The 27,124-nt window shown below is 36.3% G+C and overlaps 1 protein-coding gene across 5 annotated transcripts in view; it reads left to right on the top strand.

Moving 5' to 3' along the window:
- The window catches only part of LOC134650178 (rho GTPase-activating protein 100F), a 50,656-nt gene that overhangs the window by 7,574 nt on the left and 15,958 nt on the right, over positions 1 to 27,124 (top strand). The window lies entirely within an intron of this gene.

The following is a 27,124-nucleotide window of genomic DNA, read 5'->3' as shown; positions in this document are numbered from 1 at the left end:
ACCGCGGTTAATGGCTGTAAGCATTCATACGACGTGTTATGATAATACTGACTATTTCTACCGTTTGCATGTCTTATTATACCTACTAGACCTTATTAATATAATAGTGTTAAGGGTTATATAATGACAACCGATCATTACGGCGGTAGGTTATCAGAGGACTGTGGTCTCACAAATCGACTTATAATTGCGGAGAACTCCTATGTCTGGGTAAAAGAGTTTTAGATACCACCAATGATAACGAAGTAGGTAATTGATTTCCAACCACTAAACAGTTTTTTTAATTTGTTTTTCTACTCCAGCACTTAAATGTGTCAATTAAATGACTGACAGTGATATCTAAAGCAATGTCATTTGAATGCTTTGTCTATAGGCTCATAAGATGACTGCTAGCAGTCATCTTATGAGTATAATACAACTGCTTTATTTTTTTTAAAGATACAAGTTCCGATCATCTTGATTGAAAGAGGTATGTTTTCATTTACAATAATAACTCTTTTTTTTTTTAAATAATAACTCAATTTTTTTTAAATAATAACTATTTTTTTTTAATAATAACTCTTTTTTTTTAATAATAACTCTTTTTTTTTAATAATAACTCTTTTTTTTTAATAATTTTTTTTTTTTTTGCTGCAGCTGTCATAGAAAAAGTAATGTATGCAACAGCTCATAATTGGTTCTTAAAATTCTCGGGTCTTTTTTTACAAAACTCGACTACGTCTCGTTTTGTAACTTCGACCCTTGAATTTTAAGAACCCTTATTATATCACTGTTGCATAAACTACTATTATGTAGATGTAGAACAATTTAGAAACAACGATATGAGATAACTTTATAACCCACAATTAATTAATGTATTAAAATGTTAATTAATTTTTTTTTCATCATCATCTTCCTCGCGTTGTCCTGGCATTTTGCCACGGCTCATGGGAGCCTGGGGTCCGCTTGTTTTTTTTTTATACGATGGAATAATTCCGTTTCAAAGAAGCGTAGCGCTACGCGTGCTACGAGTACATCTGCAAAGAAGCTACGCAGGATCATATGACGATGAACGATGTTAGGTATATGATTACGGCATTGTATAATCCATTATTTAATGATAGTTAATCTTGGAATCATGCATCTTTTAAGAATTATTAACTTATTATTAAATACCTATGTGTAAAAATCGTAAAAGTTTAAATCAGAATTTAGAGAATTGTTTTGGTGAAAACATCGCCAGATTCAGTACCGTAAAACCACACAACATGTAATTATAAGTATCTTTTTGATGTTGATTGAGTTATTCGTTGCTTTTATGAATATATTTGGCTTTTGGACTATAGTTGTGTACTCCTACTCATATAAATCCAAATTATTTAACATGATAGGGTAAACATGGCACTCAAAAGTCGTTGCAAGTGTTGAGCCCGGCTCAAGCATACTTATACTTTAACTTTCACACTGCTTTAAAGACTTCCTCACAGGGTTTTAACTTCCGATATCCTTCGCAATTGAAAAATCGGGTTACAAGCGACATAAAAGCGACTCTTAAAAATAGAATCGTAATAATTCTATCAATACCGCCATTTGGCACTGAGCAAGTATAGATCGACAATCTTATTTGTTGCGTGCTCGGTCGCTTCTTCTGTGATCAGATAGGGTTTGAATTCCTTTGATTTTAATGCAAGTGTCGCATGCCCCAGTTCCGAGTCCAGTCGCCCCGACTCTCTAGAGTGCTTGAGAGTTGGCGCCAAATTTTAGGTCTCGGCGCTTCTCATTAGGCTCTGTTCAAAGGAGACAGACATGAACGTTGAACGCAGATTGGAAGGCGACCCCCCTCCCAGTATTGGAGCGACTGCAAAGCTATCGGCAACCATGCCTTGAGGCATTGCTGCGTCTAGCTGTTATTAAGATTGGTGAAAACCGGCAGTGATGCTTATGCTCATTCAATAAAAGAAGTTTAACTAAGTTTATAATTGTGCATTCCGCATTCGCTCGTGGGCTCAATTCGACTCGGGAAAGTGACAAGTGCCGGAGTGTTGGGGTTAGCATAGCATGTCGCTAATTTTCATCACGACGACGACGAGGACGACGAAACGACATGAATGAGGCGACTTGCGGATCTGGACCACTCGTCATGTAATTTTTCTCTTTCAATCTTGTTATTATACCTAGGTACCTATATACAGGGTGCTTCCTGTAACAGGAGCAATAAATTAAACTGTAGCCTGTACTCCTTAAACTGACCAACATTGTTCAGCAACTTTTGAAAATAACTCATGTTTTAATTTTTATTACACCTTTAAGTTTATTCTAAGACGCAATTTATTGCAAATTTTGTTATGTTTAAACCGTGACAAGCAACGTCAAACACACTGATGTCAGCGTACATTGAGGGCAATATTTATTTTGTATGAAAAAGAGGAAGTCTAAAGGTTCCTAATTTTTAAAAGTTGCTGAACAAATGTTGGTCAGTTTGAGGAGTACAGCCTTTAGTTTAATATTGCTCCTGTTACAGGAAGCACCCTGTATATATTGCCGCACACCACAAAAGTTCGAATTAGAACATTTCTTGTAAATTTTTCGAGTTAAATTGAGCCCCCGTACTCGCGCCTCGCGCTCGTTGTCGTGAGTTGTTCTTTGAGACGAAGCGTTTTGTTTCTCGACTCTTTGTCTGCGGACAGTACTCGTCGCGAGTGACGCATGGGGTGTGTCACTTAGTGATATTAGCAACGCGCGTGGATGGTGAGCGAGGCAATATAGCCTTTTACGGCTTCCATATTGTTTACACCTCACAATTGTGTGCACTTAATGTGAAAAAAAAAACCGACCAAGTGCGAGTCGGACTCGCGCACGGAGGGTTCCGCACCATCAACAAAAAATAGAGCAAAACAAGCAAAAAAAACAAGCAAAAAAACGGTCACCCATCCAACTACTGACCCCGCCCCCCCGACGTTGCTTAACTTCGGTCAAAAATCACGTTTGTTGTATGGGAGCCCCACTTAAATCTTTATTTTATTCTGTTTTTAGTATTTGTTGTTATAGCGGCAACAGAAATACATCATCTGTGAAAATTTCAACTGCCTAGCTATCACGGTTCGTGAGATACAGCCTGGTAACAGACGGACGGACGGACGGACGGACAGCGGAGTCTTAGTAATAGGGTCCCGTTTTTACCCTTTGGGTACGGAACCCTAAAAAAAATCTTTTAAGGTAGGCTGAGGCTGATATTTCAAATGTTTTATTACATTTTATGTATTTCTAGGGGACTTTACGTAACCTTTCCACCATTTAGTAATGTCGCTAGTCAGGAACCTATCAAGTCTTTGTTAATTCACTAAATACAATGCAAAGCCTTTGTTTTATACATATCTTGTTTATGGCACTCTAAGCACATTTTGTAAAATTTTCCTTTTTCTATTTTCTTAAGGGTCGACGTATACAGTACGCAAATATTCTTACCATGTAAACTTAAAGCTTTAGGTGCTTTTCAGTAATATTTTTAATATAAAATTCCTGCTACTGCAGTCACGTTTCAAGTAGTTTAGAAAATATAGCACGGTCGGGAAAGCTATAATAAGTTTTACAAGAAACCTACTAGCTTAGGTTCTTGAAACTTAATTAGTTCAGTTCAACAGAACTTGGACAACAACCATCAAGTTACATGCAAAGGAAACGAACTCTTACGAATGAGTACTAGGTAGCATTGATTTCAGTCTAAAGGGTCTCATCTAATTATACTGATTCAGACTGAGAAGAACAATTAAATGCATAAGAACATTTATTTTTGTTGGAAGAATAGTGATGTCACTTAGTGTCATGTATTTACTTATGTCGTCATGTTGTATCTCTTTTTTGTATTAGTTGTGTAAACTGCGTGTAATTTTATTTTTCGTTTTATTGTATGTTTCTTTTTTGTCTGTTACCTTCCGTGATTTATCCTCACTTGATGGTCTCATCGGAAGATCAGCGCTGGAAGTCGCCAGCAACATGCTGAGATGGGGCCATTTCGTGACACTTTATTTTTCACTTTGTTATTTCTATGTATGTCTTTTGTCTGTGTGTTTACGAATAAAAAACTATTCTATTCTATTCTATTCTATATAAGTACCTACCTACTTTATACAAAGCGATAGTGTTATTTATAAAAGACTTTTCCTATATTAACGTATCGATCCTTTAATGCGTTGAACATCTAATATAGGTATTGATGCCTAGTCTGCTCAACGAGCAAAACCCAGTGATTTTCAAATCGTTAAATTTATCCGCCGACCGCGTGTGGCAAAAGTAGGCGTGAGAAGTCTGGTTCGGGCAGGGGCGTTCTTAATGAACTGTGACGTCATTAAGAGCCCCACGAAGTGATCTTTATTACAAAGCCGTGAACACAGTTTCACGTTGACGATGGTTCTAACAGCTATAGACAGGCTTTTAGAACTTAAGAATTTACTTAACGGTCGTGGGTGGTTAAGCTACACTTTTCATGTAAAAAGTTAATGGTATACGAGACAGAATATTAATGGTGTCAAAGTCAGGTTTTGCTTCAATAACATTTCCCAAATAAATCTGAAATACAAGGTGTATACATACGTACACAACCTACGAAAGTGTTTGATGTTAACTTATTTTAGCAATACATCATCACAATATGTATGATTTTGTACTGTGCATGTATGCGCATGTGCATATAGTATACAATCTATGAGACCTCACTTAGCGCGAGCAACGCTAACTACAGTTACTATATAGTTACTTACAAAAATACAACTTCGGTTTTTATAAATTATTTAAGAAATATCCATCTTGATAATTACGAGTCACGGAAATAAAATATTAAGTTTCACAATAAAATTAACACAATTGCCACCCACGACATCGTTTGACCTTTTTACATTGTGTGGGAAGACTGAATGAGAGTTAATAATTTTTACAATAACGCGTCATTTGACGACATCTACTCGTATATATTATAATATATTTTTTTTTAAGATTAACCACCGATGACATTAAATAACAACCCATTTACGGTAAATAACAAAAGCACCATTATCCAAATGCCAGCCAAAATAAGCCAAAATGTTGGTTTTAACCAGTCTAGTCACTACATAGTATAAAAAAGTCGCTTCCCGCTGTCTGTCTGTCCCTATGTATGCTTAGATTTTTAAAACTACGCAACGGATTATGATGCGGTTAAAAAAACCACGGTACACGTGCTATTGTGCATATTACTCGTATAGTTGACAGAGTTCTGTAAGTAATCTTAACGTAACGTGATTTGAAAAACTCATTATGAACAACTACAGGTACTCGTATGACTGCGTCTCGTCCATTCCCTGTGGAGTCTAGCGTTGCAAGTAATATCGTTGATTACAGACATAGAAGCATTAGTTAGGTACATAATAATATTTTTTATTAAATGCGCACAGTCTTGTAAATAAATATTTTTATAAATGAGTATATATTTTTAGGGTTCCGTACCCAAAGGGTAAAAACGGGACCCTATTACTAAGACTCCGCTGTCCGTCCGTCCGTCCGTCCGTCCGTCCGTCTGTCACCAGGCTGTATCTCACGAACCGTGATAGCTAGACAGTTGAAATTTTCACAGATGATGTATTTCTGTTGCCGCTATAACAACAAATACTAAAAACAGAATAAAATAAAGATTTAAGTGGGGCTCCCATACAACAAACGTGATTTTTGACCGAAGTTAAGCAACGTCGGGCGGGGTCAGTACTTGGATGGGTGACCGTTTTTTTGCTTGTTTTTTTTTTGCTTTTTTTGCTCTATTTTTTGTTGATGGTGCGGAACCCTCCGTGCGCGAGTCCGACTCGCACTTGGCCGGTTTTTTTTGTTTTACACACACTATTAAGAACGGGGTACCTATTTACCACGTAATTGCTTTTGTGAGTTGAGAAACCTCTCTTTTCAATTTGTGAACTTATGTACACCAGAGACATGACAGTTGGATCGTAGCTTCACAGTTAAAATTATTTTATCTACACAGTGAAGATGGTTCTTGTAAAACTTCCGAATTATTTGGAATTCACAATAATACATCCCCCTAGTTGATGCCAGTTGCAAACAAATTTCTAGGCGGTCAACTATCTCTGCAGCTGACTGTAAATGGTAAATACGAGTACGACGTTTTAAAAGTACCTGTATATAATGTTAATGATCATGTTGGCTTGAAATCGTAAGTCCGTTTTATTACACTCGTATCTTCGCATAAAAACCATCGCACCTAAAATTCACGATCTGTATAAAATGTTGCATGATACTTTTGACCCAGCTTACGCTCCGACCGCTTACCAATTGGCCATAACCTATAAAATATACAAGATCAGTACGAACCCTTTTTAACGCCATCGCCAGAGGCGTCTGAAATTCCCCGCTAAAGATGTAAGTCTCCTTGAAACTTTGTAATGGCATCGACGTGGAACGTAAGTGAAGTAGCCTTAATGGAAACATTTTGAATATTTAAGATATTTAGTTTAAGGAATAATTCGCAGCAAGATGGTACTATTAACCTACAATCTTAATGAGAGAGTACCTAGTACCTACTCACTGTGATTCTTGTTTTAAAATAGCTTAATCAAGCTGTCATGTTAAACTGACACGAAAGCCGTAAGGCGCTATCAAGGCATGAAAATAGTAAAAGATGAAAATTATTAAAATGTTAACTTTATAAATTAACTAATTATAAAGTTTTGGTTAAACTTTGCAAGTAAAATAATCTACAAAACATTAAATACTTTATCATAATTATAAGAAGACGGAGAAGGAAGAGAAAGATTTAATTAATTACCTACCTATATATATTTTTCTTTTCCTACATTTATTTTGTTTGCAAGGTAGCCACATATATACTTACTTATATTGTTCTGCCTTTAAAACAATAGGATTATTCCGAGATAAGCAAAGTATGGCAACAATCTGTCTGGCTCTCGTTATATGCAAATAAGGATACGTTCAGAATATATTAAGTAGCTACGAGACAAAGAGACTTTTTCATGGAAATCTAATATTACGAACTCTATTCATCTCTATAATTCCTGCAGCGAGATAAAAGGCATTTTGTTACATTACATAAGGTACCTAAAGTCTATTTTTTTATTCGGTAGACTGAAATGACAGTTCATAGTATGAAATGACATTTTATGTTCATACTATGAACTGTCATTTCAGTCTACCGAATAAAAAAATAGACTTTAGGGATATTTTTAGTAATAAATGCACAAAAAATCTTTATCTTAAGAGGCCCACTGATTACCAGTCCGCCGGACGATATCAGCCTATCAGTTGTTCGGAACTGTCAACTTTTTGTTCTAACTGACAGACCGATACCGTCCGGCGGACTGATAATCAGTGGCCCCTTTAGTGTACCGTGGGGATACTCGTAAAATACTACGTGTATTTTTGATACGACCTCATATTCCACGGGTAGTTGGCACTTTACAAATTATGACGATTATTTTTTCCCTGTAATTATAAATTAATTTGTTTTTATTCGTAACGTCGCACTTACTGACACGACTTCACAAAGACTCAAAAATGTTTTGCACTCTATATATACCTAATGCTAAATAAAATTCCTTTTAAATTCATTTCATATTACAGAAACCTACGCCTCGTTTCGATTTACGGTTTTATTAAAAATACTTACACGCTGTATGTCCTATCGCCTGTCACGAGCAACCTTTATGAAAAAGTACTCTCGATCGTACTTTAATAACTTGAGCTCCCTAAGTCAGTATTTGATCGGGTTTGAGCTGGGTTAAGTAGATTAAACAAACAGTCGCTTAATTAGTCTTTGAGCGTGTCTGTCTTACTAAAGTCCTAAAATAAAGTTGGAAGTAATTAAGCTTCGAGAGTTTTCTTATAATTCATTAACATTCCCAGTATTGATTATACCTAATTTCATAGGGCCCCGTTTTTTATTCTTATACATAAAGTTTTTAATTTAATTATTAGGATGTCTTTCTCGTAATGCTTGTGCATCATATTACATGAACAATAATGGTGACAGTCCATTTCTGACCGCAGCTGCACTACTGGTACTGAACGCGTCGCTGTTACTGTCAATTTCCATAGTAAAATGAACAGTAGTGCAGCAGAGCTGCGGTTGTAAATGGACTGTCACCTTAAGCAAGTTTGTAAGATTATTTTTTCATATAACTGCATCTGATTTTCGACAGTTGTTGTTTTGTGTTGACTTATCCGTTATAACTAAAGAAATATGATTTCTTATTTGTTGCGACAGCTTAATGTGTTTATGAATCTTAATTTGTGTCGGACTTAATGTAACTTTATGAGTGTCGCACTTCCATATCAAGAAACAAAGGAGGATGGGCAGATTTGTATGGACACTGGCCTATGGACCAATAAGAATAAGCGACATACCATTGGAAAGGTTTTTTATATACTTCATTTTTTTGTATGACGAGACTTGTCAAATGTCTAATAAAAAAAAAATAGGACAGAAAAAAAACATAAGAAAACGAATAAAAAACGAAAATATCCTGACACCAAATCATCCACAATAACAAAACCTTAATGATCTGCGACACAGGAACTTAGTATCAAAAAAACTATACTATACTATACTTTAAACTCACAATACTTTTTGTGGTGATAACTTTTTTCACACAAAGATTTGGGACTATCTGCCATAGTAAAAGTATTAGACCTTAAAGTAAGCTATCCAGTGACATATTATTGCTGGTCCTTATTGGTCATATAGGCCAATTTGCCCACCCTTCTTTAATTATAAAACAATACATTCTTCTATAGTACATATGATTAACTCGTTCACGTCTTCCCTGTAGACAAGAACAAGACATCGCAAGGTTAAGGGAATCTAGAGCAAATTTTTACTCTTGCCGGCGCTACATTTTTTTTCAGTACTTGTGACTCAAATAACAAATTCAGAATATTTATGATTTATGAACCAGTGTCGTTAATTTTTATTATAGTCCACAGAAGTGACATTTTTCTAAAATGTGTTTTATACACTGCAAAAAATCTTTAGGAGCATATTTATTATTTTGCGCTAGTGATATGGAGTAGCCTAAATAATGACGTCACACCCACGTACACATACAGCAAATACCAGTGCACCGCCAATATCAATAAGCCGACGTCATCCCGTGAATGACAAGTTAATAACGGTTGCCGGTTGCCTGTCGCCATCTAGACGTTAGCCTTGGCGTCCGTATTGCGCCATTACGAGGCTGACTGTACTCAGTATTACAATATATTTTTCTAAAATGTGTTTTATACACTGCACAAAATCTATAGGAGCATCTTTATAATCTTACGCAAGTGATATGGAGTAGCCTAAATAATGACGTCACAACCACGTACACATACAGCAAATACCAGTGCACCGCCAATATCAATAAGCCGACGTCATCCCGTGAATGACAAGTTCACTGACAATCCAACCTCTAGACTGAGCTTAGGCCAATTCTTTCATGAAACCGATGCTGCCAAAAATACTGGGGTGCGGGGGACGAGGTGAGCGAATCCCGTGCCGTGATTGGTCCGTTGAAAGACACGGACCCAATCACGGCATGGGATTGACTCGAAGATGGAGTAACGCTACCGTATGTGTGGCACAGGGGGTAGCGCGACTATGCTATGTTTAGAGGTTGGATTGTCTGTGGACAAGTTAATAACGGTTGCCGGTTGGCTGTCGCCGTCTAGACGTTAGCCTTGGCGTACGTATTGCGCCATTACGAGGCTGACTGTACTCAGTATTGCAATAATCCTATTCTTAGCAGTGCTGTTACTTGGATGCGGATTGCATTTTAAATTGCTTTGGGTATTAAGGTTTAGTTTCAGTCTTCAGAGATTGTCATATTGACATGCAGTTTCTTACCATGCATGTTACCTACTGCCGTATTCGAAATTCAAGATATTTACAAGAGACGACACGTACTAGATCCATTCTAGATACGTTATAGTTTAGATTTCAACTAGTTCTCTTTTGATAGAGTTAGATATTTATTAGATGTGAATTGGATCTCTAAGCCATATCTTGTGGAAATCGTTCAAGAGTATCTCCTGAATCGCGCAAATGTCAAATTTGACAGGTTATATCTTAAACATATCGTTATCGTATCTTGGTGATGTCTAAAAGATATCTAACAGAGGTCTATTTCAAAATCTGAATCGGGGCCCTATGTACTACCAATATGTTTTATCATTTTTGTTTACATTCACGTTGGTATTTATAATAAATGTTTCAATGCCCGCTAACTTGGATTGGTAAGTGCGACTGAAACGTGTCTTCAGGATATATATTTATCTTTAACCCATTTAAGATTTTAAATTTGAACCCATTTAAGCGGTAGTGGTCTTAACCTGTTATTAAAATCAGAATACGCCAACTATGTAAACAAACCGCCATATTGAAACTGTCAACAAATATGAATTTACTAGAAATTTCTGTTTACATTCTATACAAATTCTATAGAATGACACTTTAGCGCAGGGGTCTCCAAAGTTTTTTACCTGAGGGCCAACGCGTCTGGAGACCCCTGCTTTAGCGCGATGTAGCGCTGCTGCGCTGCGGCGCTACGCCGTAGTACACCGTAGCACGTAGCTGAAGTAGAATAAAATCTGTCGTAGCCCCACGAGACCATAACAAAAGTGTCTGCCGTATTCGAACTTCAAGATATTCACAAGTGACGACACGTACTAGATCCATTCTAGATACGTTATAGTTTAGATTTCAACTAGTTCTCTTTTGCAGCGCAATTCGGGCAACCAATGTCACTTTTATGTTAGATAGAGTTAGATATCTATTAGATGTGAATTGGATCTCTAAGTCATATCTTGTGGAAATCGTTCAAGAGTATCTCGAGAATCGCGCAAATTACAAATTTGACAGGTTAGATCTTCAACATATCGTTATCGTATCTTGGCGATGTCTAAAAGATATCTAGCAGATGTCTATTTTAAAATCCGAATCGGGCCCTGTGAGTCTTGAACGCTGAAAGGGCCACCTCAGCAACAGCAGGCGTTTAAAAATATATCATCATGTCAGTCGAAGGTTACCTTGCTCATTGATTGGCTCCGGTTGTTAATGTCAAATTTGTCTGTACCGCCCATTTAAGGTTTTAGGTCATGTTACTTGGAGGCCGTCTGTGATAATCACTGTTGTTAAGACTTAATAGTTACTTATTAAATTTCAAGCCAATCGTATAATATACGAGTAGGTATCTGTCTATATGTATTATTGATTCTAGTCTGATGTAATAGCGATTTATAGAGTTAAGTTAGTAAAATTAAATGAATGCGAACTATGTCGGGTCGGCTCTAAAAAGGGTTTTGTTAGAAGGAGTTTGCTTAATCGGACGGATTATTGGGATGTTTAATTAAATAAGTACCTACTTATAGAATATGGAACGATTTCCTTTTTACATTTGAACGCTTAAATATTTTCTAGTAATGAAAGTCAGCGGTCGTTATCTTTTTAACTTTGCCCATTACGAAAACGGTAATGATGATATCAATAACGAATACCTTTTTGCAGTACCTACTTTTCGTTATTTTTAATGGAGTTCTTAAATACATTATTTATTCTTTAGGTAGATACTTACACAAATACAATAAGCTTACAAACTACTTAGATTAAAGGGGCCCACTGATTACCAGTCCGCCGGACGGTATCGGCCTGTCAGTTGTTCGGAACTGTCAACTTTTTGTTCTAACTGACAGGCCGATATCGTCCGGCGGACTGGTAATCGGGGCCCTTAAGAATTTGTTGCTTAATTTTGAGTGTAAACTGTAACTATTTACCTATTACTGCTTAATGCAACAAAGTTATGCCAAAACTAAATTTGTAAGCGTAAATACGAATAGTTACTGCCTGCAATTACCTAGCAATCTAGGAACAAGCTCTAAATATGAGTACCTACTCTGATTTTTATGCATTTATGCCTGGATTGGATCATAATCTGGGCAGCTGGCATTTTTATAGATATTAGACACCATAAAATTTGATACATTAAAGCGGCCAAGTTGGGTGATGGCGTTTCCTTGCTTATTTACTTAGTAGCGATTTGCAGAATTCCCGCAGAAACTTGGCCGTCGACGACGGTCCTTGTCCTTAGTGTAAGGCCTGAGTGGACGCTCGAAGCGGAGCGTTCGGCGGGGCGTGCAGCGTGGCGTCGGGCTCACAAGTAATTTGAGCAGCGTGCACTAAGGCCGCTCCTATACGTTTGCATTTGTTTAACATGCACGTCGCACGCCCCGCCCCGCTGCACGCCCAACTCGAGCGTCCACTCAGGCCTTACACTTATTTAGATTTTAAAATTAGTTCGTTTCGTTATTCAGATGTTACTTTTACTAGTAAATTTTCATTATGTCATGTTATTAAAGCTAAAAAAAACTATATGACATGGACAAAGTTTGCTAAGATGTTTGGAGACATTACCTACCTACTTAGTTTAAATAATAAATAGGTTGTATAGAAATACACACAAATAATAGTAAATAGAATCTGTCTCATAATTCTTTAAATAAAACCATATGTTTTGAACACATATTAACTCACATTCATAGACGGGTCTATCGCGAAATTTATTTTATTACCTTTATTTGCCGACGTTTCGACACAGGTTTCACTGGTCGTGGTCGCGGCTAACTGATGTCCCAGCAAAATGTCAAAACAGAGATTTGTGCAGCTACCCGACGAAAATGGTTATGAAAAAGTTTGGGGTAGACATCACATTTTCAAACCACCCACTGCACATAATGTTAATAAATAGGTAAATTTCACGATAGACCCGTCTATAAATGTGAGTAAACAATATCTTAATTAGGAAAGTCTTGCGAAAATTCAAACATTGAGGTTTATATTCGAAGTTTAAACTGTTTCATAAAACAATACTCATCTCTTCATTAAACCGCCCAATAGGTACGCTAATGAAGATCATTATCGTTTTTCTACACTACTATGCACCCTTGAGTGCAGCGAAGGTTGCTGTGGTGCATTGACTCCGAACAACCGGCCAAATCCAGTTTCCCCCTACATAAGCCCTAGTAAAACTGGCGGGAATCTTTTCGATTTAGCTAGGTTATAAGTGGGTGGTAGTACTAAGCAACAGGTGTTGGTGTTGCGCGTTACGTAAGGCCACCGGCGCGCGCATTCCATTGAGGCGGTAGTACGGCGCTATCGATTAGGAGTACGGACCATGCCCATCGACCCGGCAGCCGGTGTATGCCGCCCTATTAAAGCAACTTGCTCATTCTTGGACTAACTTGTTTTTAAAGTCGTTCTCAAATGTTTTAAACTCTGTATATTTGAATTTGTATCAAAGTAATTTGTTTCTCATAAATGTTATGACATGATCTCACCGTACATGTATTGTGACTGTGTAAGTTTGTTTAACATGCCCTGTGTTTCATAGTTGCACACGCGCTGTCCTAGCACCGTATTTTTAGTTAGTACCTACCTAAGCTTGGCGCTCCTGACAGCCGACCGCGTGGCACGCACGAGCCGCGGGGGCGACCGCGACATCCGTTACGATACGCCCCTATTTCACCATGGTGACAGGTGTGACAATTGTCGACATCACTGTTACTGACGTCACAGGCCTCTATAGGCTACGGTAACCGCTTACCATCGGACGGGCGGTGTGCTTGTTTGCCACCAACAATTTTTTTAATAAAATTCCATTATATCGCCAATAAATAAGTACCTACTTATTTTGCGAAGCTAATGACAATTGTCACAAGAAACACTGTTGATTATATTGTTTAAAATAAACTGCATCTTCTTATTATATATAGTTTTATTTAATCTTCTTCTTACACACACAGTATCTTTAGATTTATTATAAAGCCTAAAAAATTTCCACAGCTTGTCATTGTGATGCAATCTCAAGTGCCACAGACTATATATATTATAGAGTAAATAAGGTAAAGGGGATGTACAGACATTGTACTTCAACACTCTCCCTCAATGTTTGTACATCCTTTTAACATTTGAACAAATTAAGTAAATTACACAGTTTTACAAATTTTTCACCTGATAAAGGTTTAGTTAGTATATCAGCTATCTGATCTGTTGTAGTTACATATTCAATGGTAATTAAGCCTTCTTCAACCTTTTCTTTTATAAAATTACATTTCACATCAACATGTTTCAAGCGTTTCTGATCAGGATTTTGAACAACTCTTATAGTACTCTGATTATCTTCAAATATAACAACATTATTAATTTGAATGTTAAAATCTGTCATTAGCTTAATTAGCCAACAGGCTTCAACAGATGCTTCACATAAGGCAACTAGTTCGGCCTCCGTAGTACTCAAAGCGACTGTACTTTGCTTCTTTGACTTCCATGTCACAGTATTACCAAACAATTGAAACAAATATCCACTTGTGGATTTTCTGTCACTATCACGTGCAAAGTCTGCATCTGCAAAACCTATTAGGCTTTCATTTTTACATTTACAAAATATAAGATTATAGTTAACAGTTTGTTTAACATATCTCAATACACGCTTTAAGGCTTGCCATAACTTTAAAGTTGGTTGTGTTTGGAATCTACTCAAATATGACACAGCTGTTGCTAAGTCTGGTCTGGTGCTTACCATAGCATACATTAAAGAGCCAATAAGTGATCTACACTTGTGTTCTAATGTCAAGTCAATTTCACTCAAGTCAAAGTCCAGTTTGAAATTAGGGTCCATAGGTGAATTGACACCTCTGCAATTCTCCATATTATAAGATTGAACTACTTTCTGTAAATAGTTTGTCTGGTTAAGATAAATACCGTCATGTTTCCTTTGAATATTAATGCCTAAATACATGAGTTTTTCATTACCTAAGTCTTTCATATGAAATTTTGAATTTAGAAATTTCTTAACACTCTCTATTTCAGTCACACTAGGCCCTACAATCAACATGTCATCAACATACAAAATCAAGTATAATTCCCCTTTACTATAAAGACAGTAGTCATTTTGCGAACGGGTAAATCCATATTCAGTGACAACTTCAGTGAATTTCTCATACCAATACTTAGGACTCTTTTTTAAACCATATAAGGATTTTTGTAGTTTTAAAACATGGCCATCAGGAACTGTCAGACCTTGTGGGGGTTTTAAGTATACTTCTTCATCAATTCTTCCATACAAGAAAGCACCTTTGACATCCATTTGGTGTATTTCATAATCTTTCTGAGCTGCAACTGATAAAAGAACTCTTAATGTTTGTAACTTCAAAACCGGTGAGTATATATTTTCTAATTTTTCTTTTTGTTGGTAACCTTTCACAACTAATCTTGCTTTACATATTTCTTCTTTTCCTATATTCTTCTTTGTAAGGACCCATCTGCTATCCAGTAATTTTTCATTCTTTGGTACAGGTACAAATTTCCATGTTTCATTTTCTTTTAAAGTCTTTAATTCTTCATTGATTGCCTTTTTCCATTCATTTTCATCTCTTCTTCCTTTAATGTCATCATAATTTGTAGGAGCATCCTGATAACCTGTTAGTAATGCATATAATGCTGAATCATCCTTGTCCAGGTCCATTTCGTAATCCCGTTGCCATACTGGTTTTCTTACTTCTCTCCTTGCTCTCCCTCTTTCTGAGCTTTCTGTCTTCTCTGTTACAGTCTTCATCTGGTTTTTGTCATCTTGATTTTTACTCTCTTCATTTTCTTTGTTCTTTATCTTCTCTATTTTCTTTTCCTCATTATTTGTTAGTTCATTTTCTTCTTCGGTTACCTTTTCAATTTCTTGTTCATCTTTACTCACTTCCTTCTCTGTCTCTTCTGTCTTGTCCAGTACATATTTTGTATATTTGTCACAATCTGGTTTTGTCTCATCAAAGATCACGTTCCGTGCCAATATAATTTTCTTTGTTTCAGGATCGTAAAGTTTATATCCGGTGGTATAATATCCAATGAAAATCAGTTTTTTACCGGAGTTGTCCAGTTTATGTCTTAATTCTTTAGGTACATGATTGTACGCTGTACATCCGAACACTCGCATATTAGATACATTTGGTTTCCTACCTTCCCATAGCTCTGCTGGCGTTTTCTGTTTCCCTTCAGTCGGGCTCCTATTTGTGACGTACGCTGAAAATAATACTGCATGGCCCCAAAACTCCTTCCTAAGTTGTGAGTCAATTAAAATAGTCTTAGCTTTTTCCATTAAGGTCCGGTTCATACGTTCCGAAACTCCGTTCATTTCTGGGTTATACGGGACTGTATACTGCATCTGTATCCCCTTACTGTAACAAAAGTTCTGAAATTCTTTAGAAATATACTCTCCTCCGTTATCTGATCTTAACTTCAACATGTTAGCATTAAAATGGTTTGTCACATAGAAATAGTACTGTTTAAATTTGTCAAACACTTCACTCTTATTGGTTAGTAGGTATACCCATACAAAATGAGTATAGTCGTCAATAAACGTCACAAAATACTTATATCCTTCTTCAGTCATTGGGGTAATTGGTCCGCAGACGTCAGTGTGTACTAATTCAAGGGGTCTAGTCGCTCTACGTCCAGGTCTGTTAAAAGGTTGTCTTGTCATCTTACCTAACAAGCATGGCTCACAAACAGGAATATTATTTTTAAATTTAGTTAAGTCATCCATACCATTTACCATTTGTTGTGATGATAATAAGTTCAAATTTTTTACACCTAGATGAGCATACCGTCGATGCCACAGCTGTCTCACATTTTTGTCACAGTTATTACTATAATTACATTGTTTTTCAATTAATGTTTCCATTTGAATGGTATATAATGACCCTACACGATTGCCTATCATGGTCAAACAATTGTGTTTGTAGATTCTGACTTTTCCTGTATTAAATTCAATTTTGTAACCATAATCTTCAATCTTTGAAACTGACAATAAATTATTCTTTAAATCAGGCACATGGGTCAATTTCTGAACACGATTTTTTTTCTGTCCGTGATGAAAATCGAGGGTTAGCATCAGATAATACTTACCATTTTTTTTTTACATAAAGAAGTCACACTTTCACACCGAGTTCCATATGAATTCACTGATTAGTTGGTTTTTAGAGTACACTTAAAAATACCTAAAGGCTCAAATTACTACTCCCGTGCCCTGTCCGGAATCTACTTTTGAGCATAAAGAAAAATCCTACGAAAAATTCTACATTAGTATCACCAATTTAGTGTCAAATACTTAAACTAGATGATATTTACTATCACTGAGCATATACACTATTAACTTCATTGTGGTAAATAACTCGTGATCGATGTTTAAATTTTGTCCGAGCGCGCGAGTACAATTTCGTCGGCAAAACTCAAAGGGCTCTGACAGCCGACGTTTTTATTTGAACCGGCTCGTGTCCCGCCTCACCCGTACTGGCAGTATTCGTCTGTCTCTTAAAGCAAGCGGATGTAAGTCAAGCCGCGGCGTGTTCGAGCAAATCGCGTAAGTATTTCGGAATCTGGGTGGGCGACAGTTTTTTTCTAATTTCGATGCCCCTTATAAATTTTATTTTCCACATAGCTTTTCAATAACAATTGTCATATTTAGGAGCCGTTTATGTATCTTTATGTAAGTGATAACATAACAGTTTGGTCAAACAAGATTTAAATTTTTGGCGAATTTTTTTATTACGAATTCTAATTTCTGTGCCCTAATTCCCATAGCAAATTTACCTAAAACAGCTGATTAAGTGGCACGGGAATTAGAAAGTATTACATATATTGTCAACAAATCTTTTATTGGGGGCACTGTAAGTTAATTGGCAATGTTTACGTCATATTATTATTACATATATATATTGGCATTGAATATATATTATATGTAATAATAATATGACGTATATCTTTCTATTTTACATTTAAGGAAATCTTAAAGAATGCACAAAAATCTGTGAACGGTTTTTTAGTATAAGTACTATAGTACATACAGGGTGGACCCGAATAACCCGGGAAATTTTAATACGTAAGGTAAGGTGGGGTAAGACGACACCGGGGTAAGACTATCACTTGTATGGAATCCTTGTACTGTTAGCTTGCCCCACCTTACCTTATTCATTGATCATATTGTAACATTAAAATATTATATAAACATAAAACTATTTCTGGAATTATTACATATTACCTAACCTACCTAAGGTTACATGAAATGCAATGTTTTTTTTGTTGTAAATTTGACAGCTGACAGCGTATGCCGTATAAAGTTTAAATATCTGGGAGACCGAGCTTTGCTTGGAAAACATATACCTACCTAAAAACTCAAAACTGCGCGTTTTTCCAGAGATAACACTTAGCTAGATCGATTTTTCACCCCAGAAAACCCTCATATATGATCAAATTTCATCGAAATCGTTAGAGCCGTTTCCGAGATCCCCGAAATATATACAAGAATTGCTCGTTTAATAGATTAGTTATTATGAATTAGCTTTTCTAATACAAGAAAAATTAAATATATCCTATTCTTATTATATTATAAATGCGAAAGTATGTCTGTCTGTCTGTTATCTCGTCACGCTTAAACCGCTGAACCAATATCATGTTGATGATATTTGGTATGGAGATAGTTTGAGGCCCGGGGAAGGACAAAGGATCTGGGGGCACGGCAGTGCCGCCGCCAAGTCGAGCAAAACAAAGTGGCACGGCCGTACCATCAAATCTCAATAACATTCTATCAAAATAACATTTAATTTGAACATGTAGTCTAAGAATTAATGCACTTTAAAATCCCTTAGTTTTGTCACTGACACAATCACTCATGATTATCATTATTCTAAGGTACTTCTAGCATACCCACAAGTTTCAGAAACGTAATTAGGTTTTAGCTTTTTAAACCAATAAAAATCTAATAATACTGCAATATTAGTCACGTTCTAAAGATCTAATAACTGCATAAATAAGCTTGTAATCCTATAGAAATATATGCGATAACAAATTTACCTTTTAGTTCTTACAATTAGTAGGGAAAGTAAAGGTACACTAGTTGTACGATGTGAGTATGAATAAAGATGTGTATAGTTATGATATGTGTATACATAGTATCAGTATGGTATGGGTATGATTACCTGAAAAGAAGGACAGCCTACAAAAAGAGATGGGATCCTATCAAAAACATTACATGTAAAAAGATGCGTCTCGCAACGCAGTTCTTCTACTACAAAAAAGTTTTGAGATGTAATGTGAAGCCAAGTCGGTTATTTTAGTCAGTGCCAGGGGGTATTAAAACCGTAATACTATTAGATACCTTATTAGAGTTCCGTAGCCAAATGGCAAAAAACGGAACCCTTATGGATTCGTCATGTCTGTCTGTCTGTGATAGTCTTAGCCCGGTGATAGTCTTACCCCACCTTACCTCGTATGTGGTCAAACAATTTTTTGTGTTATGAATTTATGAAGGCAGCATATTCGATTTCTTCAGATTAACTTACACAATAACTTCTTCTCTCTGTGCCCCTATTTATTTCTTAGTATCATTTCCTATACGGCCATATACCAGATCATACACCTTGTACCTATCTACATGCAGATACATAATGACACTTTTTAATGAATAGTTTTGTATGTAAGGCGGACAAGTTTACGCAACTACTTAAAGTATTGTTTTGAAATATGTATATTTTACTAAGAAAGAGAGATTAGTTGCCATTAAAATCAAGGAAACGATTAGTCAAATACGTAGTTTTTAGTGTATCATACTTTCGTAGATTTTTCGTCCGAAACTAAAATTAAAGAAGGTAAATATGTTCGATGCCGCTTCAGTATGGTTGAAGTATATTATTGTAGATTAAAATATACATAAATAATAGTTTTAACTACCAAAATAAGTTAAGAAAACAATTCCTGTGCCATGTTCTAATTTCCGTGCTAGTAAAATCTAATTCCCATGGACACACTAATTCCCGTGCCCTGACCAAAATTTCAAATTGAAATAACTTTTATAGTTTTATGAATATTTTTACCCCATAAGAAAATTAATGTTTATTATATTTTTTATCAAATTATCAGTATAATTTTTTTTGTGTATTGTTGGTATTTCAAAATTCCATGGGAATTAGACAAAAATGCTCGTTTGGTGAAATTGACCCACATAGAATACATTTATTATGTTTAAAATAACTGGCCGCTTACCTATGAATGCCCTTGCCCGAATGTTTCCAACACCTATTGCCATTAAATTCACTCCTTTCTTCGCTACCGAGATGGGCTTAGGCTGGCTGAGTTCAATATATTCTGAGAAATATCTTTTATCATTAACATAATGGTCCGAACACCCTGAGTCTATATACCACATTAAGTCACACTTATCTTCTTTGTCATATCCTTGGGTTTCAGTCTCCGCAAGAAAAGCATGCTCAACTTCACTGTCAATTGACGCCACATACGAATGTCCACGTCCATAGTCGTTCCCATAAGATCCTCGTCCTCGGTTTGAAAAGCCTCGTCCTCTGTTAGTAAAACCTCGTCCTCTTGATGAAAAGCTCCGTCCTCTTGATGAAAAACCTCGTTCACTTGATGAAGATCCTCGTTCTGAGTAACCTGTCTGTCCTTGATATCCTCTTCCACTTGATGAGCTGTGCTGCAGCTGATGGGCACCTCGAGCGCTATGATAATTTTGTCTTTCTCTACATTCATATTTCTTATGTCCCTCTTTGCCACAACTAAAACATAGAAAAGCTGATTTGTTGTACTCAGGTGCGCGTGGCATACTCTTATTTCTCTTCTCTTCTTCACCCAGCAGTCTATCCTTGACTATATCAACTGTGAGGTTAGGTATCGACTCGATCGCTGTCACTATAATTTCATAAGTGTCTGGCATGGATAATAAAATAAAGTTTATCTTCTCTTCATCTGACAGTGCACTCCCGGCATCCTTTAATTGTCCAAATATTTTCGATAATGTCACAAAATGTTCTGACAATGGCGTACCTTCTTTGTATTTTATGTCGTTAAGTTGGCGTCTTAAAAACAGTTTACTGCGTGTACCTTTCTTCATAAATTGTTTCTCTAGTTTTTGCATCATATTGTACGCCGTCTCTTCCTCCTGTATATAATCAATGTGACTGTCGGCGACGCCATTTATAATGATAGTTTGTGCTTTCGCCTCTGCACTCTTGTTTTCGGGCACGCTCGCGAAACCCGCTGTCTCAATTGCTTTTATGCAGTCATGTGCTCTTAAAATGCTGCATATTCTAAATTTCCATATTGCGAAGTCTTCTCCCGCAAATTGTTTTATTTTTATTGAATTAAAACTTGTTTCTGACGACGCCATTTTGCCGGCTTACGTCGCGTACTTTAATATTTTCCCGAACTACGTTGGAACCACGCTCTGCTACCACTGTTGATTATATTGTTTAAAATAAACTGCATCTTCTTATTATATATAGTTTTATTTAATCTTCTTCTTACACACACAGTATCTTTAGATTTATTATAAAGCCTAAAAAATTTCCACAGCTTGTCATTGTGATGCAATCTCAAGTGCCACAGACTATATATATTATAGAGTAAATAAGGTAAAGGGGATGTACAGACATTGTACTTCAACAAACACGACAATTGTCCCGAAATTCCGACACAGAACTCATTTACTATCAAGTTACACGAAATTCTTTGACATCTTGTGACAATTGTCATAAATATCGCAAGAGAAATATCTGTTTTTTCCGATATAATAAAGTTTTTTTTACAATGATGGTAGCAAACAGGAATACTGCCCGCCCGATAGTAACCGGTAACCGTAGCCCATGGATGCCTGTGACGTCAGCAACAGTGATGTTTTACAATTGTCGCACCTGTCACCGTGGTGAAATAGGCGAGTTCGTCGCTTTGCTACAGGTAGCTAAAAGTACATCCGTTCGGCCCTAATTTTGGGGAAAGCCATAAGCCGCGCGTGGCGCTGTCGCCACCTAGCGGCCATATCTGTGCTGATCGTAACAGACGCGTTTTGTTAGAGAGTGAGTCTTCTGTACTTACTGCAGTGGCGGCGCGTCCATAAAAGCCGATTCCCACCGGCTTGCCTGTTTTTGAACGTTTGAGCAGAGTTGTAAAGGAAATATGTAAGCCAAATTAGCCCTGGCTTGCCTATGGATATGTTTGACTCGCCGCCACTACTTAGTACTTAGTACTATTATTTATTCTGTGACAATACATTGAGTTGAATATGGAAGTCACGGTGACTTCAAGTTTTTTTTTTTACTTTTCATAGCGCGCCATTAACGCATTCACTACCAGCATTAGCTACGCTTTTCCGCTTTGTAGGGAAAAGCGCCTACGAACCGAGCACCCGCCTAGAGGGTCACTGACAGTGGATATGAACTACTTCTTGACTGTTCTAATTAATTCAATTATGATAATTAGCAAGTCAGCTTGAACGCCAAGAAATCTCATACTAAACACGAAGTTAGCTATCCAAAAGAATGCTACTTAAGAGCACGATTAATTTTTTCTTTGCATGCTTTGACAAGCTCGAAGAGAATTTAATTATGATTTCTTCACGATCATTTATAAGGATGCTTGCTTATAAAACCCCTTTGTGTCAGGTTTCTCAAGAGTCCATTGAAGTCTTCCGCAGGAAGATGTGCTCATAATTCGTTTGTTATTGAATTTCCTTTGATATTTTGGCGGTCTATTTCACTCTTCAAGTATGTTAGCTTAGATGTCGAAATGTTGAGTGCTTTCAGTTTGGGAAGCGTTTTTCATCAGGTAGATTGTAAAATAAGAGCATAAATAACCCATTTTACGGTACATTTATCGATAGGTAACGAATGAAGCGAGTCGCCGCGTGCTGGAGCGACCACTTCTTTCACTGCAACTTTTACTTAATTATTTATTAAGTAATTTTGTTTGTAGCTAAACAAAACAAGCAATTCAAGAACAGATCATTGGCAAATAGACAACTCAAATAATTTTGATCAATGTTGTGGCATTTATTAGTGCAAAACGGATTAAATTTCAATTCCAATTGCGATTACATTGCTGAGCCGTATTGTTGCCGGCTGTATTGCAGCAGGCAAAATTCATTGCCAATCACAATATCCTTGAGAAATGAATTATCCTGCGTCCACAGTAGGTATGAAAAAGTAGGTACTCATTAGGATTTTATTCAAAGCTAAAAAGAGGTAATAGTAACATATTTAAAATGTATACAAGTTTATATGCTAAGTACCTAATTAACAATTAATAAATAATTATGTTTCATTAAAAACATAGTTTTGCCAGTTGTCGAGTATAGATATTTACTTAAAGTATCATTCAATAGAACTTTCTATGTAAACAAAAGTTACTAGTAAATTGACAGTGTCAATTTTAGTATGTTTACATAGTTAGCAAGTTCTATTGAATGACACTTTAACCTATTTTTCACCGGAGTGGCATGTAACATTACAACGTCAATTTTAATGGCATTATTATTGTGACGAAGAGCCTTTGTACCGTAATTGTATTCCGAATATAGACTCCATTTGGGCCAAATTTAATTTTCACGTAGGTTGGCGAGTGTATGGAGTAGGTATATTTATAACCGGATCACTTGGTTAGATAAAAATAAACCAACGAATTGTTAGTCTAAATAGAGGATGAGAGAAAGCAATATTGTGTGTCATTTAGTACCTATTAAATGTATTTCTAGAATTTCTCGTTGAGTGAATTCCAAGCTTGGTCCTAGCGACCGACATTCCCGGCGATCAAACTGGTTGGTAATGTTGGTATTTAGGTTAAGGAAGGTTATAAAAAATAGTCTGTCAATTTATTTATTATTAGGTACCTTCGAGCTGGAACAGAGGCTAAGCTGAATTTACTTTTAAAAGAAAGGATGCTATTGACGTACCTAAACTTCATCGGGGTGAGCGCTTTCAATATATTTTTTTTCCCGGAAGTGTTGTTATTGTCGTTATGTTTTAACTTAAGTTTGTGGACTAAATTTTTAGCTTGCAGGCTTCTTATAAAAAAAACATTAATGATATTGTGATAAGGAACACTTTTTTGAGTAGCGATTAAAAAGAAATAGAATTTCTGGCTCAGGTACCAATTTATATTTGAAACCCGTATGACACAGGAAGACAATTTACCATTTCCGACTGCATTTTCCGATTGCAATCTGCAACTGAGATATAGCGTGACAAATAGTAGTGTATACATTGTATTCCAATTGCTGTGACGTCCTGGTAACAATAAAGCTGGATTTTTAATCAGAATGGTTTCGTTATTTGAACGTGTGTCGTTCTGCCTGGTAATAAGTCTTAATTTAGAATGAGTGGGGGCCGGTTAATGCGCTTTTACTGAATGCACATGTGGTTGTTCGTTACATGGGGAGGGTCACGTAATTGCTTTGTAAACAGAAAAGGTAGAAAAAGTCCAGTGTAACGTAAAGTCGCGGCTCGGATTTTTCCAGTTGTTTGTCTATTTTTCGTTACGTGCACGGTTAGGGCGGTTCTGTTGGAATGAATCAACAAATCGAATGAGTTGGCGTGTCAATTAACGTCATGATTTTTTGAATTAGCTGCCTTTACATATTAAAGTTGTTACAAATTAATATAGAATTAAGGGCATTCCAGAAAAGTGACGCTATTTTTTAACACGTTGGATAACTTGGCCTTTTTATGGAGTACCCCAATATGTTTCTTTAAAATAAAGTAAGTGTATGATTAGGAACTGTTGTTCATGCCCTGCACAATATTGCTCAATTTTCACGATATGAAACAACAATGGCGATAGTAGAATTGGGTAGCCACGAGACGATTCACGTTGTGGGACAGTCCAGTCACCTCTGCGTTCCTCGGAGGCTTGCAACTGCAGTACAGTGACCTCGTGTGTACGACCGGGGTGGATCGGAACTGGGTCAGGGCCCCTTGCGCCTCCCCTCACCCCCGCACTCGATCGACCGCCAAATTCCTAACGCATTCGCGGAGAAACAAAATACTCTCGAGTCGAAGGAACGGATTATGGGCCATAAAATCCAGAACGTAAAAGCGGATATGGCCGTGCGTTGAATTATTTAAAATAACGGTTATTTTTTTAAACATGTCACGATTGCATACTCCGGAATCCTATTCGTAGGAGATTTTCCACCTACAGTATATATCTAGCTATTCTTATTCTCTAGATTATCTACAAAAAAAGGTAGAAATAGAACCGTTATTTAATTTTAAATCATCTGCAATCTGACCCTTTTCCTACCTATAACATATTTTTGATATAAATTCAAGTTTGCATATTTATTTAACCTACATTTAATTTGTCAAGTGCAAGATATTCTAGTTTACATATACTTCACGTGGAAGCCTGAATTGATCTTGATTATTTTGTATTCTTAATCAAGCCTACCTTGATTATTATTACGTGTATAAAAATATTTTATATCAAAATATATAAATAAATACCCACATAAACTTTATTAATACATAGATATAAGTAGTCTATAATCGTATTAATTCATATTACCTATTTCATAATAACCTATAAGGAAAAAATACAAAGAATCCTTAAAAAGTTTTCATGCACCCTGCCGGTGAAGGTGGCACGGACTTCCGTAAGCCAAGTTAATGTTACTAATTAGGACTTTTTCGCTTTGACACGACATTATTAAGTGGGAAAGTTCAGCGCTTTTGGTTTATACATTTCTTTGTTTTTCTTTTCACAAAATGAAGACAGATGGCGATACTAGGCTGTAAAAAACATACACTAGTAGTTAGCTTAGTGTTTTTCGTATGTAATTTAATTCATTTCATCATTATAGTACCAGCGCGAAACAAGATAATTCACAACAAATTCTTTATGTCATATGATTAACCTCTGTTTCAATTTTTGAGGGGAAAGGAACGTCTGTAGCAATAACGTTCATTTCAACTATAGGTAGCTTAGTCTTTAAAATCATCTACAATGTCTAAATGCAGCTAATATTTTTTATAAATAGTGTGTGTGTAAGATTAACTCAAGTTAGTTGTAGTTATCTATATATACCTATACCTAATCGATAAATCTTTGCGATCTAAGACTCGTGCCAAGTTAACTCGCAAGACATTCAATTGGTAGCATGTGGTAGCTATCACATTGCCAAATAGGTCATCATGTAAAAGCATTCTGTTTATCCCCTATTTTTCCTGTCACTTCTTCATATAAACATAAATCGTGACTACGAACGCAGCTCATGAATAATACCTAACTAATTTATGTGTTTATATTATTAATGTTAAACAAGACACTTTAGATAAAATTTATAGACGTGCATCCATTATTAGATTGTAAGTGCTTCTACTAAATTAAGCCTAAATATTCGTTTTGAAGGTGAACAATAGGTAAGTTAAGAGCAAAATTGTAGTTTGTGTCCCCACAAAAACATTTTCATGTAAAATGTTGCCAAGATGAGACAATATGGCTTGCACTGTCAAAAAGTTATGATATCATGAAGAGCCAAGCTTCTAAATAACTCTACACGCCCTAAATCTACAAGCTTGGCCGTTTCGTTACTACAAGAACTATTGTATAATAGAAAAGTAATGAACAGGCGGTCAGTAAAATATAATCAGTGATGCGTGTCGATAACTTAGTATAGGTTGGAGCACGCGCTGAGCTAGTTGAGATAATCTGCCGTATTCGAACTTCAAGATATTCACAAGAGACGACACGTACTAGATCCATTCTAGATACGTTATAGTTTAGATTTCAACTAGTTCTCTTTTGCAGCGCAATTCGGGCAACCAATGTCACTTTTACGTTAGATTGAGTTAGATATCTATTAGATGTGAATTGGATCTCTAAGTCATATTTTGTGGAAATCGTTCAAGAGTATCGCCAGAATCGCGCAAATGTCAAATTTGACAGGCTAGATCTTAAACATATCGTTATCGTATCTTGGCGATGTCTAAAAGATATCTAACAGATGTCTATTTCAAAATCCGAATCGGGCCTATAGTCTGTATCGCCGCAGATTAGAGATGTGATGTCAAGATAACAATGATGTATAAAACGCTTAGGTATGATGGAATAAATTAGTCTAAGTCTAGGTACCAGTCAACGGTGTCTTTAACTCAACCAACCCAGTTCCTCTAAAAACAGTAAATATTTTGTTCACCTTACGCCCTTGTGATGTGTGATGGCAGCGAATTATTACACAATAAAATTGTATTTATTTCGTAGATTGTTACCTTTTTATAAGAATTT

The sequence above is a fragment of the Cydia amplana genome, chromosome 8 (genome assembly GCF_948474715.1).
Source record: "Cydia amplana chromosome 8, ilCydAmpl1.1, whole genome shotgun sequence".
NCBI classification, from domain to species: Eukaryota; Metazoa; Arthropoda; class Insecta; order Lepidoptera; family Tortricidae; genus Cydia; species Cydia amplana.
Note: the sequence above shows the minus strand (reverse complement) of the source record. Positions and strands in the feature narration are given on the sequence as shown.